Genomic DNA, 21187 nt, shown 5'->3' with positions numbered 1-21187 from the left:
GGTAAGTAGTCAATATTATCATCGAAATAGTAACAATAAGTTCTAAATCAGGTTCTGTATTTTTAATATGTGGAGTTTTGTTGTTTACTGTACTAAGCTGTAAATCTTTGCAAGCTTGAGCTTTAGCTGTGCATTAATACTGGCGTAGTAGATTTCATTCATACTGATTTCTGGCGTCTGATACCCGATAGGTGGTTTTTAATGGTTGTTGATTTGAATGTAGCATGATGCAAAGCATTTGTTGATTTCGTAAAGGTGTTGTTAGAGTTCAAGTGTTCTCTCTCTTTCTGTGTACAAGTATACCTACATCATTTAATATCTTCTGAATTCCGTTTTTTGTTTATCGGTAAAATGCGTAGATCACAGTGAATGTCACTTGCTGTAGGATAAAAGAACCGCTGTGGGAGAATTTTCTCAAAATGATCTTAATAATCCTTTAAAATGTAAGTATTGTATAACAAAATAAAGTAAATAAGCTTTATTTTTTTAAAGACACTTAAGAGATTTATCGGTGTAAAAAGAAAGTATTAAAACTAACCTGAGTTGAAACCGACACGCCCGGGCCTCCGCCGCCGCCACCTGTAATCAAAATAAAACATTTATAAATACGCGATAAAATAATAAAATCTTATTTAAATACGGATAAAACCTTTCGGTAATGGGGTTTTTGCTCTCGTATTTGTTTCTCCATTATGTATTATTTCCAGGAAATTTAATGTTTGGCTTTAATATAATTACCGACCATATAGATAACACCTGCATTATGTTTAAAAGCGAAGCTTACATAAAGAAAAAAAAATATTTTTGGGCGCCTTTTTGCTTTGAAATTAAAGAACTGAACAGTCAATGCAAACCAATCTTAAATCGAAGGTGTTTTTTGGCCGAGCTCTCATAGCCAACTTCTAGCTTTCAGCATCAGTTCAGCATTACGTCATGTCATTGCATTGTCACGCAGTTTACTATTTTTGTCTAGACCGCTGTGCTCCACTGATGGGCAAATGCCGCTTCCAAATTCTTCTACGATTCTCTATCCTAGATTTGGCCTAGTATGGAGATGGATAGATGTGGTATACATATACTCTCACAATTTCAGCTCAATCGGAAATCGAGAATTCGATGAAGTTCTACTTGCAAGATTGGTTATAGATTTTCAAACAGATAAACAACAGGACAATAAAAGCTTTTTACGCAAAACTGCCGAACGTCACTGACCTACTTACTTCCTATAAATATGAACATCCATAACCTCGTACATCTATAAATACGATATTCATCACTGGATTTCTCCATAATATTGCCGGAAAACCAATTTAATCAATAACATTAATCAACTATCAGCCAAAGTGCATTATCAACATCGTTAAACACATTACGCCAAAAAGCCTTTTCGGATGTAACAGGACAGGCTAAGTGGTAAACATAACTATAAATAGCTCTGAACCCGGTACGGACTGTGAGAATAATCAGCGAAACGGCATTTATTTTTGTAACAGGTAGAAAAATAAGTAAACTCATAACTAAAAGACAATATACAAAAAAAGGTAAGTCTTGACAAAAACCTTTATGACTATCGATAATTTTTGCTTTACCGAAGACTGGACTCGAAATGATGTAGCAAGTAGTCAATATTATAATCGAAAAAGTCTACACCGCGTTTTCAGACAAGCACGCACCATCAGACACAGTTCTAGCACGATAGGCAAATGTTTCTGATGATGCTCTTTGCTAGCTTTAGGATGAACGAAATTCTAAAGTAGGGCCTGGTTCACCTAAAGATAGAGTAAATGGCCGTTCCGATAGGTGGACCCGTTCGCGATATCCGATACTGAGGTACCCCAGCTTAACCCAATCAATCATTGTAGGCAAAGTTATTCTAATAGTAGAGAAACATGAGATTTTCCTTTTTTTGTATGAACTTCTGCTACTGTAAGTATTTTATTGCATTGGCTATCGTGACAATCATCAATTAATTAAATTGCTATCAGCTATTGGAAATTGTTATGCAATTTGATCAGTGGCATCAGTTAGGTCACCTAGTTGCGCTTCGATTTAATTCGAAATATTCGTTTTGTTTCGTTTCGTGTTTATAAAGATATTTTTGTATTCGATAGACAAATAGTAAACGAGTGGCTTTAGAGAGTAGATCTATTTGTTTCCAGTACTCCAAATGGCAGTAGTACATACATGAACTTTAATTCTCGACTCATCAGATTGGGTGAGAAACAACAAACGTTTGTACCATCCCATCATAAGAACGGGTTGAAAAATGTTACATGCTCTTGTTAACCTACATCCTACACATTCTATTATTTTCAAGTACCTGATGTAAAGTGCTGTGTCCTACTTTATTTTATAGCTAAGCTACTAAATTCTGGTACATCTTCAGGGAACCGCACTCTTACTGAAAACTCTTCAAGTAAGGCTCTTACCGTTGTTAGAGCGAGAGAGAGAGCTCTACATTTTATATAGCAGCGTCTCGCTTCCACAATGGTCGCGTTCTTGTTTAAGCTTGTGTTACTGGTTATACTCATTTTGATCAGCCGGTCGACAAACAACAGGTATTAAAGCTTTTAGTTCTTAGCCTAGACGTTTCCAATAAACTATTGTAAATATTGACTATCACTCGGTTTTGACCTGGTTTTACACGTTTGCATCATGTGTTTCTAGAGACTGTATTCTTAGGTATGTACGTCGGTGAATAAATATGGTTTCTACTAACTTACCAAGTTTGGACGATATAACTTACGAAATTTAAGTATGTCAATCAAGTCTTCGATCTAATGTATCTATATTAAATGGCATTGAAAGAATGAAAGGCCGCTTTGAAACAAATAATGAAACCACAATCGTTGTTTTTTTTTTTGCAAATTGTTTTTTTACTTTTCCTTTCTGGACGCAAACCTCCTTGTCATACTTGAATGATGTATTGAAGAATATCAATACATTTTATTTCAAATACAATATTTCTTACAGAATATTGTTAGTGACTGAACTAAGAACTAAGAGCAAAGTTTTATTCCAATTTTAGTTGAGAAAATGTAATATTTAGTCACGAGTCTCAAAATAACTTGAATTAATTCCCCCAGAGCACTAACTTCCCACTTTAGTACCAAGTTCAACAAGCCAAATACAAAACAGTGCGACCTGGGATTTTAGCTGTCTTGACTAGGATTGTAAACAGAAACGTGTTTTCTAGAATTACTTTTGCATTAATAAAGTATTTTACAAGTTTAAACGCGTAAGACCAAGATGCCTTTTTTCGGATGAGAAATCATCAAATGACTCCTTTGCTTGGATTAAGCGGAAAGGTTTGTCAGACTTTTACTGACTAAAACCCACCCTTATCCTTCCTTAGCTCTTTGTGCACCGGAGACACGGTAACACGGAAGATCAAAAGACGTACCGCTTCGGTTGTGTCGTGGTCTTCCACAACTGTTCTAATAGTAATTTAAAACGTGTTAGGCTCTCGTGCTCTCATCAACACCATTTAAAGTAACTACTGAAACTAGTGCTGATGTATAACGAAGTGCGTGATGAATGGGTATGCATATTGCTCTGAGCCGACTAAAGTCGACGACTATTACGTTTTTTATTGATTTCAGAATCCGGCTTTAGTCACCTGAATTACGGGTATCGGAAACCATTGCGGAAAGCCAAAATTACCTTCACATCATAATTAATTATGAACGCAAAAATAATTAGCAGATTTTAATTAGCTTAATGATTTTGTATGAAGTCATGCAAACCACTGATATTCGGATTAACGTGTTGATGCAAAAAAATCCCTTCCAAAAAGTTTATCATGATGTTTTGATAATGATATCACAAAAATACGCAACATTTTTCCAAAATTACAACTCGAACTTTGTAGTTTAACCAACCGACCTCATCCCAATGTACCCTTTATTCATGTTCATTTCTCTGTAAGTGACAGCTGGACAACGAAGGCCTACTGGGTCCCTTACGTTTCTGATAGGGACCCTCAAATACAATACGTTAACCCTATTTAGGGTCCTGAAGACGGTTCAAAAGATAACAGTTCAAATATTGTAAATTGATATTTTTATAACGATGTAACCTTTAATGGTTGAGGTGTGAATAGTTAATGTGTTTATATTAATAGTGTGTGTTGGATATATGCTGGTGAAAAATAAAAAATGTAGGCAGGGATAATAGAAAGACGGTTAGCAGAATAGAAAAACTCGTTAATTTTCTTATACATTTACTTAAGTTGTATGTATGCATGAAATTATAGTCTGAAGTCGCCTCACTACGGACAGCATGTTCTTTTCGGTATAATCTCTTGAATCCACGGCATTTTTTATTTAAATTTAGTTAAGTATTCGAATCGAAGAAACATATTTGAGATAATGTGACCTTTTAAGATCAACAATACCTTCAATAAACAGCAACGTGAAAATACATGAATTATCGCTCCAACACGTTATGAAATTCATCCAATTTGTATACTCATCATCTAAAAGATTGCTAAAAGAGTATGACAAGACTGCGATAGAAGTACTGCAAACAATATAAAGACGAGACGTGAAAAGCTTTCACAATAGGTCACCTATACAGAATCATGCCAGCTCCTATTTATTTTCGAAATCAAAACTTTGCAGCGTGCATCTTTTACTCCAAGCACGTACGAAAGTGCGGAGTATTCGAGCGTATTCCATAAAACAATTTTTTTTACACACTCTTGTGCTATTTTGAAAAAGTAAACATCAATTAATTAAACGTTACTATTTACTAGCTGTTGCACGCTGCGTCGCCTGCCTTGATGTCGGTTATAGCTGCAATATACTTTCGCTTTTTTAATATTAGTGTGAGAGTATGATTGTTCGAAAATGTTGTTTTTGGTTTTAAAATATCTTATTTTTATGATTATTGAAGACATAGCGAGTTACATGCACAAATTAACATACATGTAAACCACATCAATTGTTAAATTATAATCAATTATCCGCGTCACGATAATTAGTATACCAACTTAGTACTTCATTAATAACGGTTTACCCAATTTTTAAGTGCTTTGAATGATTGTATTGTCTATTTATAGGTAGTGTGAAAATACAAAAGTGGTTCAGTTAAACAATACAGGGTGGAAGGGACGTCATACCGATCCCGTGGTCCAGGGTTTCTGGACGTGATCAGTTAAGTATGACGTCCCTTCCACCCTGTATAGCAAACAATTCCCTACATTGACTAAGCAATAATTCTACTATATTTTAAACATGAATTAACTAAAATCAAGCTTACACTGCATTAAATAAAGCCCATAATTGAGTAAACCCACATTTCCCTATGTCCGCTAGTGGACTTATTACGTCACTACTAAAAGCCAGTGCAGTTTCCGCAAATCGGATTAATGAGTTACTGAAAGTAGCTCCATTTCCACTACAACTATTGGTTAACCCTTGTTGATTAGTACATTGTAAATCTTCGTTTATCTGTACAATATCGATCTCTTTTTATTAAATACTAGCAGTTGCCCGCGACTTCGTCCGCGTGGTTAGAAGATATAAGTTATGACACCTTGTGTCACAATATCGCAATTTTATTACGGAACTCTAATCTTTTTTAAATAAATTATAGCCTACGTTCAGCGGAGATAATGTAGCTTCTCAACAGTGAAAGATTTTTTCAAATCGGTCCAATAGTTTCGAAGCCTATTCGTGACAAACAAACAAACAAATCTTTCCTCTTTATAATATTAGTATAGATGGAAGAAAATACTAACGAAATCTAATAAGTCTATCAGGTAAATATCTAAATTCTGACGGTAAAAGATAAAAAAATAGGGCTAAAGAGACAAATGGATCCATCACATGGATTTTCAAAATACATTTGATACATACATTGTACTGTTACCGCTTATATATTGCAAGCAAGCATCTCAAATAACACTGCCTTCTGCAAATGCACGTTTCACGGATAATTTTTATTGTTAATCATTACCATTACGAGATCTTTAGTAGTATTTTTACTTCAGTAGTATTTTACTGTTAAGTCATAGCAGTACAACGTAATTATGTGCAAGTTTTAACTGTAAAGCTGTCACTGAAAATAAGCATGCCCAGTGGCTAACGAAGGAACAGAGTCTGACAGATAGCGGAGTCTCAATAATAGGGTTCCGTATTGAATCTTTGGGTACGGAAAACTAAAAATAAAATTAGGTTTAAAATCTTATATCATTTTCTAAACCTTAGAATTTCTACGAAATGGAGCTGGAATTTATATATTTCTTAACTAAAATACTCCGAACATTTCAAATATTCAAATGTAAGATAAAACCAGTAGTCTGACTTATCGTTCTTATAAAATTCATAAGCAATTTGCTTTTTAACAAACGTAGTTTTTGATGTGAATATAAAAGTAGTTCTCGATTTAAATATGTATGTAGTTAATACTACGAATGTATTTTATTGATAAACATAATTTAGGAATATGAAATACTTTCTTTTTTTGATAAAACGACCCCCCTAATTTATTTTATCTTAATGTCGCGGGAAGTTTTACAAACAATCAAATCTCATAATGTAAAGACACCGAGACTTTTTAAGTCGGTATTTGTTAATCTCAGTCACGTCGCACAAAGTCGAATTAGCATGCCAATTGCTTGGCTAAGTGTGCAGTCAAAAGGTTGTTGTAATATACTTTGTAAGTTCAATCAGTCAAACTATGAAAATATCAGTCCAAAGTCAAAGTAATATCGTCACATTAAAACATATCTCTTCCGAGCACACTGTCTGTTCCTAAAAAGGCAAATAGCTTATTCTGAAAACCCCGATTAAGTGCAAGTCGGTTCAACACTAAGTCACTCAATAATATCTGACCACCAAAATGGATTTAAAACTAATTTAAATGCAAAAACCCTAAGCACCATATTCTGGTCTACCAAACAATGTAGACAGTAACCAAACACCAAAATCCAATACATTTAACTTACAAACTGAACGTGAACTACGTTACGTGAACGTAAATGGTTGACGGTAGCTTTTAGCCGTTACGGTAAGGAATAAAACGGTTTATGCACAACATGTTGGAGAGTGCATTAAGCTTTGCATGCTAGCTTAGAATTTAACATTAAAGGAACTTGTCATGTTAAATTTTTCAACACCCTGTTTTATTCTTGAAGATATTAATGATAAAGGAGCTCGTGGCTTAGCTATAGCCGCATAAGTGATTCGATCGCAGGTTAAGCTACGCTTGACGCGGTTGGTCCGTAGATGGGTGACCATCTTTGTCATAACGAGTTCCTCCGTGTTTCGGAAGGCACGTTAAATTGTGGGTGCCGGTTGTTATTCCTACATCTTTGACAGTCGTTACAGGTAGTCAGAAGCCTGAAAAGTCTGACAACCAGTCTAACCAAGGTGTATAGTGTTGCCAAGGTAACTGGGTTGAGGAGGTCAGATACGCAGTCACTCCTTGTAAAACACTTGGTACTTAGCTGAAACCGGTTAGACTGGTAGCCGACCCCAACATAGTTGGGAAAAGGCTAGGCCGATGATTAAAAAAATGTGTTTTATGACATGTTTTTTAGAGAATAAAAAAAAATGTTATGGGAATGTATATCATTTCCTCGACCTACTTTTCGTTAAGATTTTTTGAAAGAGATTTTCAGCAAATATTATGGTACTGATTTTGTAATTTATGAATTGCGTTGACTGTTTATTCATCTTAAAATATTAAAGTAAATCTTAATGAAGCTTTAAACAGTTAAAATTTTCACGTATATATATTTCTGCTGCCACTCTACAACAAATACTGAAAAAGAAGATCGAGACTAGCAACGTGATGGTACGGCTTTGATATTATTGTAACTACCTTTTTTATCTTTAGCCTATTTGTATGGAACCATCAGTGTCCCGAGTCCGACTCGCACTTGATCAGTTGTTTTAAATAATGACCATCCATAATTTGCAAGCCGGGTACCAACAAATTAAATTCTCCGCAGTCTCCTAGCCTATTTAATAAGTCCATTCCTGAAACATAATTAAGAGAAACACAAAGAAATAGCCACCACGGGGATACTTTTTAATACAACTCGAAAACTTATTTGCATAATACCCCTCCAAGGTCCTCCAAATTTATTCGCTGTTTCCAATTAAATTCACTCATTTATATTCAATAGGTTTAAATATTTCGAGTGTTTATTTCGCTACAAAATACTGGATGAGTTACGTAGTATTTCAAGAGCGAAACTTGTGTGAATGGTAATGACGTAACATTTTGTTAAACGGATTTTCTTGGAAATTTTAATGATGAAAAAGCAATTAAATATTTCCAATTATTATTAACAGAACTACCTAGCGGTTCTATGTGTGGATTTGTATGCAAGAGGTGCGGTGCGAGCTGGGGTGGTGATCACTGTTCGGCGCTTCCCTCCACGGGAACAGCCTGTGCCCAGCTGTGGGACGTTTATAAGCGGGTAACAACTAACGGGTATTGTTTAAAAAATATGTTTTTCTACCAGAGTCCCTAGAAAACTAGTAAAAATCAAAAATTATTCAAAATAATGTTGAAGTATTTGTTACAGTCATGCGATTTATTTTGAGGTTTTTTATTCATTTATGTCAGCTTACAAAAGCCACATAGCGTTAGAAGCTTAAAAACAAAGCCTGTTCAATTTCTATAGATGAAACCCCACCTTCCCATAGAATTCACTTTTAAAATATAAAACTATAGCCATGGCCAATATGTTTTATGAAACGGTATTCTAAATCCAATATTCCGCTGTCAGTCGCAGCTTCATATTCTATCAATAGTTTTAATAACAGCGATATTCTCCACATCAGCTCCAATATTAAAAATTCTATGTGTTTTCATTTCTTTACAAAATATGAAAATTTTAAAATAGTGGGGCTGAAGATACTTCAAGGATGAAGTAACGACATTTTGAGATATTTTTAGATTTATTAGTGAGCTTCTTTCGTTTTTGCTCTATATGTTGGGGGGTTCATATATTATTGATACTTCTAATATTTAAAATTCCCGTGCCACGATCTTAGTTACCGTACTTCTCCGAAACGGCTGGAGCGATTTTTATGAAATTTTGTATACATATTGGGTAAGTGACAAGGGTTGCTAACACTAAAAAAATATATTTTAATATTTGGACGAAATTTTTTTTATTTTTTTATTATGTGGCATTAAAAATACATATAAACTAGAAAAAAATATTCGGCAAAACAACGTTCGCTGGGTCAGCTAGTATTTTAGAAATGCTATCACAGCTTCCTCAAAGTTCAGTTTATTTGACAGGATAGTTACTTTGACTCCTGACTTCAATTGCATTATGTAGCGTATCGGGAATACTTTGGATTTAGGGAAATTCGGACTAAATCCAATCGACTTCCTGAAACTATTGGATTAAATGGAGATCAGTTTTAACCATAGGGTTAAAAAAATTCAGATGGAATTCCTCCTGTGAAGTTCGTTTGAATGTAAATTGTGATTTTATTTAAGTTAATGCTATACTGTCGCTCTTGAATTAGGAGTGGCTAGGTAGGTAGGTAGGTAGGTAGGTAGTAGTAGTGTCTTGTATGTCTTAAAGGTAGAAGTCCTTATTTAATAAAAATCTCAGTATGAATGAAACCATGAAGCGCAGTGTAGTGAAAGGGTAGTCGTGATATTTAACATTCAGAAGACTTTATGACATTATTTTGTATGACCACAAATTCTCCCATACATTAGAATAACGGTAAACAGAATTAATATCGAAATATGTTTCTAAAAGTAGAAGTAACTAATTGGAAATGATTCACACTTAAGTGATGATTCTTTCTGCGACGGTGGGTTCACCTTCGCATCAGCTTATGATTAAGGACTCCAAGCCTCGGTTTGAGGCCCAAACTTGTCATGCAATCCCGAAAAGTACGTTTGGGTACAACGTTGTATCATTTAAGCATCTTAATCTCTCCATAAAAATAATACTGTTATTATCTAAGTGCCGAAATACATAACTCTAAAAATAATCCTTTTAGCTCGCTACATAGTAACATTATTGCTCAGACGTGTTATCATTTCCGAACGAGTCCAAAGTTTTGTGGCCAGGACTTAACGTATTAAAACTATTTGAGCGTAAGATTTTTGTGTATTTTACGGTTTTGTATAAAGGTTTTAAGTATTGGAGTTCATTCGCTGTGAACCTAATCCTGGCTTCATTTTACGACTGAATTTAGTGAAGCTTTAAAGGTCACCAGAGTACAATTTTGTTGTCAATTTATTTTAAGATGTTCTTTAATGTTTTTGTTTTGCTAGTGTTTATGTCGTCAATAATTTTAAGTATTGGACGAGAAGTGCTTTATATGAAGCAATAGAAACAAATAGGATATTATGAAAAGTATCTCAAATGTGACTGCGGGTACTGGCTAAGCTAAGCTATAAATTATAAAAAAAGCTTTTGAATATAATACATAAATCCTTTTACGCAGTTTGATAAAATGTAGCTCGTAATTTACCAAATTTTATCAAAACGGGAGCAGTCGTTGAGAGTCAAGACATAAAGAAACATACACGTACATACAAAAATACTTCTGTATTAACGTATGTACAAACAAAGGAAGGTAGGATATACCTTACTACGAAATAATTTAGCTTTCTGTAACTGGTAGAATCTACAAAGGCTACTCTTTGCAAATATTGACTGACCTAATCCAATTCAGAATCCAAGGTAACGAGATAAATAGCTAAATCAATTAACTGACTGTCACTTAAGTAAATGATACCCGGAATATTAACCCTACTTTGGTAGCTTCAATTCCTAAAACAGAGGATATAACTATCATCTTTACTAAATGAATATTGATGGTGAAATTTATTAAATAAACACTTCAATGAAAACTGCTAGATTCGTTGTCTTTTGTAATTAACATCACCTTGACTTTCATCACTAAACTTGTTGTCACATGCTACTAAATTATTTGCTATTTCCTACTATGTAAGTTCGGCCGGTTTCCAGGTTAACTGAATGCAGCTTACCTACTGGTGATTTACAAGGAGCCACTGCCTATTTGGCCTTCTCAACCCAGCTAATCTTAGTAAAACTAGTAGTAAGACTTTCTAGGTTCTAACTACAAAAAGCCGGGTCCCAGCATTTGACGTATTGAACTCATTATAACAGGAATGATCACCCATTCAATGTAGCCATTCACGAACTAACAGTAACAAGCGCAGCTTAACCTGCGACAGATCAACCTACGCAGTTGTAAGATTAGTTATTAAATGAAAATCAAATACAATTTTCATAATGTCAACTTTTATAATCTACTCTAAATTTAAGATAACTTGTTCGTTGAAAACAGAAGTAAAGTAATTGTATAGTTAATACAACAAATATTTGTTTTAGATTCAACTATAAATACAGTTACAGTTTCTACAATCTCCACTGTCTTTCAACATACTCAAATCAATGCAAAAACACGTACAAATAAAGTACAACCCATAAAAATATTTACATACTCACATACAGCCCCGTTCAATTGGCTCCTACCTTTCGCACTGACTTGTAATATCCGTTCGCGCGTCATTTCGATCGCTCGATGTGTACGCTTGATATCACTTCCTGTACCCACATACTCGGTTGATGAATTTAGTTTCAATCGAATGGCTTATTACCTGCCAATATTGAAGTTAATCGGCCAGATTAATGTTGGATATGTATTAGTTTAATGTGATATAAGCACATGTATCAAATCTCCAACTATGGGTTAAGCTCGCCTTTGTACATGAACTTTTCATATAATTACAAAAAAACGAAGTCGAAGTCACTTTAAAAACTCGACCATTTCTGTAGCCACGTATAAAAAAACCATAAACTGCAATTTGAGAAAAATAAAAAAAAGAGCTCCTTAATACACAAATCGCAATCACAATAAATATAATTAAAACTGACACAAACGAAATTAAAAATTTAAACAACAATAGAAAAAACCTTCAGGCCTAGCTTTATATTAATTTTTGTCAAATTACATCAAAAAGAAAAGAAACAAGCTTCCCAATAAAAGTTATATCGAATATTATTTTTATTGTTACTCAAATCTAGGTTAAGTATCACTTGGGAGTTCATCTGAGGCTTATGAAAAATGTAGAGATTATCGTGAAATAAAGTACGCAATAAAATATATTTGAATATAAATAGAATGATATCCAATAATAATATTGTTGTATATTATTTGACAAGATATTTTCGTTACTATTTTCATATCTTCTATCTATCTATATATATAAAACTCAAAGGTGACTGACTGACATAGTGATGCAACAACTAACAGCCGAAACCACTGGACGGATCGGACTCAAATTTGGCATACAGGTAGATGTTATGTTGTAGGCATCCGCTAAGAAAGGATTTTGATAAATTTCACCCCCAAGGGTTTAAAATAGGGGATAAAAGTTTCTATGAAACTTTGTCAATTTTAAATCATTTTAAATCATCTTAGAATCCATATTGGGTGTACTTTTAAATCAATTAACCGGATTAAAGTAACAGATTTAAAAAGTAAAAAGCTCGCTTACAATGTAGTACTGGTTAGTTTCTTTAACAGAAGAAAAAAAATGTATTGTAAATTGTTAAAAAAAAAAATACAAACAGTCAGCAAAAACAAATAAAAAGACGTTAAATAATTCTAGTTTAGTGAGATGAAACGCTTCCCTTGTCTGCAAGTTATCACCCGAACAGTTTCATTATTGTAATAATAATAAAAAGGGAATGTCCAATCCGCGAGCAAATTACTCAGGACAATGAACGAAGTAAACCCAACTGGAGCTTTTTTGTAACTGTTTTTGAGAAAATATTTTTAAAATATCGCTTTAAAAAATAGTTGACACACGACTAATGTTGTCTACATCGTTTATACTTTCTTTTGATTACTAGCCATACCTGATACTTCGTCAGCGTGGAATTTAGTAAATGTTGCTTTATCTTTCTTTTTTAATAAAGTGGTGTTATTCCTTATCAAAATCAGCTATCTGCCAGTAGAAGTTAAATCGAAATCAGTCCAGCAACTTCAAAGATGAGTCAAAACAAACAGAAAAACAGACAATAATTTCAAAGACTGTTATTTTGGTAAAGGTTCCGAATTCATATTCATATGCATGGAAGTAAAAAACAATTATTTTAACATTACAAACATGTACTCCCATTTTATATGTATAAATTGGTGCTCTGGTATTGAGATGTCTGAGTTACAGACTCGATCAGATTACAGAAGCGAATGATGAAGCCATGTCAACTGTGATTCGAGATAGTGGGGATTGAAAGAAATGGTACTAAGGTTCAAATTTCAGCCTCACGACTGGTATTATTTAATTTGAGTGTCATTTTATTTTTTATGGGTGTCTAAAACTGAAAGAAGTGAGAAATGCAAAATATCACCATTTGGTTATAAACTTTTAATCTACATAATTTAAACTATTTTTTATGTAACTTATAATTTCGTATTCCTTCCAGTACTTCTTACTCGCAGGTTTTTCTCATTTTTAGTCTTCAAAAAAAGAAGGTCTTCATTTCGTATGAATTTTGTGTTTGAAACTTTGAAACCTCATAACTCTGGACTTGGTCGATCGATTGATGCTTTTTATTAAAAGCACCTATCATTTGATGCCATAATAAAATCATCAAGTTTGAGTAAGCAGTTTATTATTTGAAATTTTCTGGATTTTCTAATGAATGTTTTCTGGAGATTCAAACAAAGAAAAATATCAAGATATATATTAGAGATCATTTAAGTTTCTTCGATATCACTGAAATATCTACCTTACCATAAAACAAACTATATTGAAGAGCAATACGTAGCTTTCCATACAGTTTACGCTTTCAACGCAATATCCTGCAGTCTCTATTGACAGAGACTTTATAATGAAAACTCTACCTTTGAGTAAAACCAGGCAATGTGTGCATACATTTTCTCAGGAATCATTAATATGAGAGGATTATTTTAATGAAAGCCCATTACTGATTTAATTTGAATAAGATTGTTGTTTCACTTAAAATAGGGATGTATTTGTTTCTTAAATTATTGAAGAGTAAGAGCAACTTAGTTATAATCTTTATGAAAATATACAATCAAAAAATATCTATTGCACGGTAAAACTAATAATCATGAATAGATGTTGTTTTAAAGATTAAATAATTAAATAAAGCTTTTCTTGTGTTGCTATAATTTCTGACCAGTTTTGAATAGGCTCCGCTTAAAACAATTATCATGTTAAATTTAAAACTAAAAAAACTTGAAATAAATAAAAGTTTTTAATCAGTTCCTTGATTAGCTAAAGAACTTAACCGAAATCGCTAATTAACTCTTAAAGACGCAATTAAAACATATTTAATAATTTATTAACATCTTGCTCTAAAAGGAACATAGATCTTACGCCTCAGTTTTTTTATAAAAATTCTAGGTCTTCTTTATAATAAATCGAATTTATTAGACGCCTTTGCATCTGGCCATAAAGTTCCATCGGCAAGCGGAGTATTCCAATATTGCTCTACATTATATTACGTGCAAGTTTTATAGGTAAAGTTTATATTTTGCTATGAATTTATTTAGTCAATATTTTTCCTCACAATAAATGTAGGGTTAAAGCTTTTTAGTATTAGTAAATATTTTTTTAATGAGTATTCGTAAGCCTTTTTCTAGAAAAGTGCCATGAAACCAGGTTCCAGACTATCAAGACAGGCTCTCCGTTAGATTTTCACCCAACTCAATGAATCGGTCATTTCGAGAAGTCGTGGAAATACTAAATTATGCACTGGATACAGTAATTTGAAATCGAAATAGTAATCTAGCTAGTAATAGAATTATTACAATCTCTCCACCATCAATCATTTTTTTCTTTCTTTCTTTCCACACGTCACTTTTAAGAGACAACAAGCCAACGTCAAAAGCGTAAAGCATTTCACAACTTCATTCCCACTATCCCATTCAAATGCCAAATGATGGCCAATTAGACAGCACGAATTGTCTTTTCACACGCTACAGAACAGCCTGGGCTCATTTGGTAAATCGAATTTTCGATGCGCCACTGACGATTTTGGGTAAAGCGCGAATTAATTGCTAAACTGTTCGGTGTTCGCTTCATTTCTGCCAGCGTAATTCTGACTGATTTTGGTTTGGTGTTTAATTAAAGTAGGAGTTTTTGCTTGTTACAGGATAAAAAAATGGTAATGAAGAATTGAAGTAGTTCGATGCCAGCTATGTCTCGAAACTCGTCAAAAATTAGTGTATGTTAAGTTACTTTGAACCTATACGAGATTAGTGGTTTCTTAGGTTTACGCGAATGTTAGAGATTGAGACAATCTCTATATGAGATTGTTTATGATAAATATTGTCATATATCAGAGGCTAAGGCTTGCGTTTGCTTCGTTTTCAAAAACTTCAGTTAAGCTAAATATTGTTTTATAGTTCCTTAATATTTAGGTATATCTGAAGTATTTGAAATGATATTCAAAGCGACGATGATGTCACGATCTTTTTTTGTATACAACTCTAAGAGAAATCTTTCAAACATTTTCACATTAATCTAGAAACATCTGATAAATAACGTAAACAACATCTAAAAGGACAGCGTCGAACGTGGTTAGACGTAATCAAACGGAATGGACGCAATATCCGAGCGAACTGCAGGACGAATGCAGCTTAATGCATTTCCGATTCCCCCAGTGCCAGTATGACAAATGTTTCATGCGCTTTGAAAGTTCAAAAGCAAATGTATTAGTTGGTAGAGTTCTAATACGTCAGTAAAACGTCCAAGTTGGTGACAAAGCTTTTACAATTAGCAAGTTTTCGAAATTGGTTTTCGTCACATGGTTTGTTGTTTCGTCACATAGGTGAAGTTGGGTTTTGAAAGTAAAGTTTTCAATACGAGAATTGAGAAAATGTTCTCGTAGCCTTTGTCGTAGTACTTGTAGCACTCGTAGTACCTGTAGCAATTCCGTAGCCGTAGCAGTTTAAAATTACACAAAATTATCCTTTGTTTTGATACTATTTTAGATCAAATAATGTTTAAATTTGTATCGTTTATTTTATCTACTAAAATAACAAAATACTTTTCCACGCCCTTACGAGATGCCCGATTCAATCTTATTTGAAGTGAAAATAATGATAAGTATTTATTTGGTATGAAAGTAGGTTATAATAAAAAAAAATCATTTAGACTATCTTAATGTATATCATACCTTAACTCCAGATGTTAGTATTTATTATAGTAAGTGAATTTTCCAAAATGTAGAGCCATAAAAAATATTTTTAAAACTCTAACCCTCTAAATTGCCGCGCGATCAGAATACTTAATCCGATAAGCTGTGCTCAACGATATTGAGACCATGTTAACCTTGACCGCTATACTTAAGTGCTTCGTCCATCATCAGCATGCAAATTAAGGCTTTTAGCAATATTCACATTTTTATCGCATCTGAAAGTGATTGGGAAATATGTTTATCAGAATTTTAAGATTATGACGGAAGTTTAGTATTAAAGATAACTGTTTTGTGCACTTTTGTGCACTTGTATCAAAATTATATTTTTTTTACGTTGTATTTCTTTTTTACTTTACCACTAGCTGTCATCAGTGATAATCGATGATCGATGTTTTTGTTAGCTTGCGATTGTTTTTTATTATCTTTTAGGAGGTTATATACACAAAAAACTTTTATGTGCTCATGTATCTACTATTATATTAGTGTCAAAAGTTAAGACGTGTTTAAAATTTAAATCATCTCGTTCATAAAATGAGATATGACTTAGTATCAAATTAAAAAAGATAAACCCTGAAAAGTAGAGTTAAGAAATAATAAAAATTGAGAACAAAACTACTTTAACGCCTTTTAACTTCCTTTTGTGTCGACAGGTGGCAGTAATCAGAGAGCACGATGCACACAAAGCCTTTACAGGCATTATTTAAAATATTACCAGAACCTATTGTTAAAATTCAATCAGCTTTCACTGAAAGAGCCTTTATTATAGGAAATTTAACGTAAAATACACTTTTGCTCTCTCTTTCTTCATGAAATACGTAAAAAAGACCATTTATTGCACAACTGCAAAAAAAAGGTATTATAATTTAAGTTAGTATATAGAACGTGTGTGACTTTCTCCTGACACTATATTGACATATTGTGTGACACCCCATACATCAAAATCTGTTACGATATTTATTTTGTTAAGTAAGGACAAAATCTGCCTTAGGAGGCCTTTGGTTTTTTTTCTGACTTTCAAAAACGAATGCATAAGTAAACATTCTGCCATACTACTGAAAAATTGTCAATAGCGCTGCTCATTTTGACGGTAAAATTCGAATTCAGAAATCCCATTATTGCAGGTCTTTTTACTTTCGCAAGTTCAATAATACTCCGCTGGGCAGTATAACCAATTCAATATTTCAGCTCCAAATTAAACGCCTTAATTAATTAAGTATATCTAAAAATCGTGAAGCAATTGTAACTAACCAATCAGCTTCAACTTATCTTTACTCAGAGCTCCATGTGTGTGCTTTGTAAATACAGTGATGTTGTGTACTAATAGAGCTTATCTTCGTGTGTCACTCTCATACATATTTATGCTCCAGTATAAAGCTATGCTGTCAATCGCACGCACACATAGGGCCACGCGCACAGATGAGTTGACTTATCCACTTCGTCTAACACAATTTATCTTTGCTACCCTTTCATTTCCCGTTTAGTTTCGAGGAGATTAGCCTTCTTCCTATTAATGAGTTAAGGACGAAATGGTTCCGACGAGGGTCAATCCCGAATCCATCTGTTAATAATTGAAAACTAATTAGGTTGTATTTGTAGTAAGCATTTCTCTTTTACCTAATGACTTGACTAGGAAAATAGGTGAGTCATTATTTTGATATAATTTACGATTCCAAGAAAAAATATTTTATAGATTTTATTTTCGTTCTTAAGAAATGTGTCTTATTTTAGTTATTAAAACGATATCTATTGGCTTAAAGCAGGCACAGATAAATTAAAGGATCACATCACTATTTACAAAAACTCCCTTAAACTACCGTTTCTGTTAATTTCACGTTTGTAAATGATTATAAAATGACACTGACTGAAGTAATTGTTTATTATTCCCTTTATAAAGTAAAGGAGAAAAAAATAATTCTAATAAAAAAAATAACCTATCTTTAACATAAAAAAGCTTTATATTTTAAAGACTATACTTAATTACACTTTTACTTTACTGTATTATACTCTTCTTATACATACTTCATAATAATACTCCTTGCATAATTAATGAAAATATCTGTCCATTATCCACAAAGTAACACGTACACGCATAATGCGTCAAATAAAAAAGAACATTTTTTCTCCGTAAAATTCCAGTTTTAATACGTCACATTAATTTATTACAGCTTTCGTTTCAAAGCTACTTGCTTATGAACTAGAGTGTAAAGGATAAAATTCTCCGTAGAAAATGCTATCAAAGTCGTGCAGAAAAAATGTCGCTTCTCCATTTTTGCACGTCAAAAGGGGAAAAAAATACTTCCAATGAAGTGTATGAAAGATTTAATCTCCTCTGTGCGTTTGTGTGTACCCTATAAATATTTACGAGATTCAACGGTAGCTAGCGATATTGGAAAATACTAAATGTTACTGTTTCACTTGAAATGAAGGTTTTTTTTGTCCGCGTAGCCTACTTCATTCGTATGAATAAATGAAATAACCGAGTCTTATTTTGTGAAATCAAAATTATGGACAAAATGGGCTATTTTCCAAAAAACTGAGAATAAAGTGTGTATCGGGAATGCCCAAGGCGATGTCACCTACCTCGACAGACCGAAGTAACTATGGTTGTCAAAAAGACATCTGGATATTTTTTTCCTCGTTGGACTTTTTCAACACTACAAAGAATGCATCGGATTGCTAGATAGCATGCCTTAAACCGAGTGTTGTGGCGCAACTTTCGGGAGACCTATGTCCAGCAGTGGATCTCGATTTACCACCATAATATCATGTCGCTTTTAAGGTTCCTTACCCAACTGGTAAGAATAGAACCATTATAATAAGGCGACACTGTACCAGGCTTTATCTCGTAAAACGTGCTAGCTAGACATTAAAATTTTCACAAATGATGAGCTTTTGCAATATCTTTTTGTTTGTACGGAGGTCGCGAGTCCAACTAGCACTTGTCTGGTTTTTTATTACAAAATTCCTTACAGAGGAAATCTCATCCAACTCAATAGCAGTTATACGACCGCCACCAACGCCTTCTATAATTAAATACCATTTTCAATTAGCTATAAAAACAACCTCTTTGCAATTTATTTCAGTGTTTACCACGTACTTTATAGGTCGTTGGTTAAGTTGAGACTTTTATAGGCTTTCATAACATAAATTGTTTGACGAAAACACGCTTGGGAATAACAAACTATAATAGTCAGTCCCTAATGTGAAATAAGATGTCATTATTTTGCAGAAACTTTCTTTAGGATGATTTAATTCACGCGTATTCATCGGAATTACTCGGCTAGTTACGGACCGAACCGGCATTTGTGTGATTCTGTTCTTAGTCTCGGTGTCTTTGTGCAAGTGACTTAAATGTTAGTGAAAACCCGAGATAAAAGGTTTAAATTCTTATCTCTAAAAAAAATTAAAAGAGAATCAGTGGAATAAACTGTGTTTAAAATGAATAATATAGTACTAATTCATACGTTCAATAACTTACAAATCATTCAAGAATTAGACTATGAAATGAAATAATATGATGTTAAATGTAAACGATAGCTTTATCTACATTGTTTTCGAACGTACTCTTTGCTTTTATTATATTAGAATCTGTTGATTTATAGCCACGAGGCAATTATAACTGGAACAGTCAGTATATCACCCTACGTCATTCATTAATCCGCTTTCGCAAACTTTTATATGGAAAACAGCAATAAATAAAAGCATTTTCTGTAGTTTACGGTCAATAAAGCTTGGATCTAACCGGTGATGCCTGATCTCAAACATCGGTGCACATTGTGAGGGTTTACATCTGTGTATTATGTTACTGTAAAAATATGGCTATTCTTAAATCTTAGGCTTTACCAACAAGAGTTGGTAAATCTAAGGGTATGTAAAAATACCATTTCACCTTTATACGTAATTTTTTATCAAATTGTGTTCAGTCGTTTTAGATTGAATATTAAAAACATACTTGCATACTATTTTTCTTAAGTGAGATAAAATGTCGGTGATCACAGTATCTAAATAACACGGAATAACCATTCAAAGAAAAGTGAAATAATGAATCTGGTCGATCTATATTTAAGAACTTGTTATACTTAATGCAACTTGAAAATATACTAAGTGAAGAATTCAGTTAAATACCACTTAAAATAGAAAAGAAAATAATGAAAATTGTAAGAAAAATAATAGCGTCGCTCTGAAAATAACACCACGGGACGTAAGACACTTTCTTAACCTTATGAACTGTAAAAACGAGTAAAGGCACTAGAAATTTTCTCTGAAAAATAAAAAGAGATCTCCAAAACGTTACATGACATATAAAATTTAATTACAACTTGAATTAAGGGCGCCATAATACTTTAAGCGTACTTTGATGACGTTCTCGAAAACTGTCATCGTTTTATGAATATTGAAGCTTCGTGAAAATTGTAACGGAAATGCGTTACTTAAAAAAAAGGGATATTTTTTAATTCTGAAAAGCGTCGGTTGCAGGAAAAACGTGACTACTATTTGAGCTTCCATACCCGAAGGTTAGAAACGAAACCCCTATTACGGAGGCATTGCTGTCTGTCATTGTGTCTATTATTACGTCACCAGGCTAGACAATTAAGATTTCATTATTTCATACATCATAGAAGATTTGTTACTGTTGCTGATATAACAATGTTTAAGCAAATTTAACATTCAGTATATAATACTTATAAGTCAGTGTGCATACTATTCATCAAACTCCACTTTAAAGTTGTATAGCCAGTACAATACTGAATATTTTGTCCTCCAAAAAAGTTCATTTTTTTTTACTGCAAAAATCTACAAAAAAGGATTATAACATATTTTTGCTTACTTTGTGTGCAGCCACATCAAGTTAAAACAAAGTAATCGACCAAAATCGAATAAAAATATTAACCAACAAAATATCACTAAAAGTATAAATAGGAAGCGATTTGCAATAAACATTTATGTAAGAAAACCTTCTATATCCTTGTTATGCTCTGATTGGAA

General features: G+C 33.2%; 1 protein-coding gene across 1 annotated transcript in view; it reads right to left on the bottom strand.

Annotated features, from left to right (window-relative positions):
- The window catches only part of LOC113500251, a 124244-nt gene that overhangs the window by 51939 nt on the left and 51118 nt on the right, over positions 1-21187 (bottom strand). The window contains 1 exon segment of the mRNA XM_026880960.1: positions 539-579. The gene's annotated coding sequence lies outside the window, so the exon portion shown is untranslated.

The sequence above is a fragment of the Trichoplusia ni genome, chromosome 1 (genome assembly GCF_003590095.1).
Source record: "Trichoplusia ni isolate ovarian cell line Hi5 chromosome 1, tn1, whole genome shotgun sequence".
Lineage (NCBI taxonomy): Eukaryota > Metazoa > Arthropoda > Insecta > Lepidoptera > Noctuidae > Trichoplusia > Trichoplusia ni.
This window is presented reverse-complemented; position numbering and strand designations above follow the sequence as displayed.